Below are 240 nucleotides of genomic sequence, written 5' to 3' on the forward strand. Positions count from 1 at the left end.
ATAGTTTTCATCATATAGGTCTTTTACATCCTTGGTTAAGTTTATTCCTAGGTATTTGATGGTTTTTCGTGCAATCGTGAATGAAGCAATCTACACATTCAATGCAATCCCCATCAAAATTGCACCAATATTCTTCTCAAAACTAGAACAAACTATCCTCAAATTCATATGGAACCACAAAAGACCCCTTTTAGCCAAAGTTATATTGAAGAAGAAAACCAAAATGGGAGGCATCACAAT

Source organism: Suricata suricatta, chromosome 16 (assembly GCF_006229205.1).
Source record: "Suricata suricatta isolate VVHF042 chromosome 16, meerkat_22Aug2017_6uvM2_HiC, whole genome shotgun sequence".
Classification (NCBI taxonomy): domain Eukaryota; kingdom Metazoa; phylum Chordata; class Mammalia; order Carnivora; family Herpestidae; genus Suricata; species Suricata suricatta.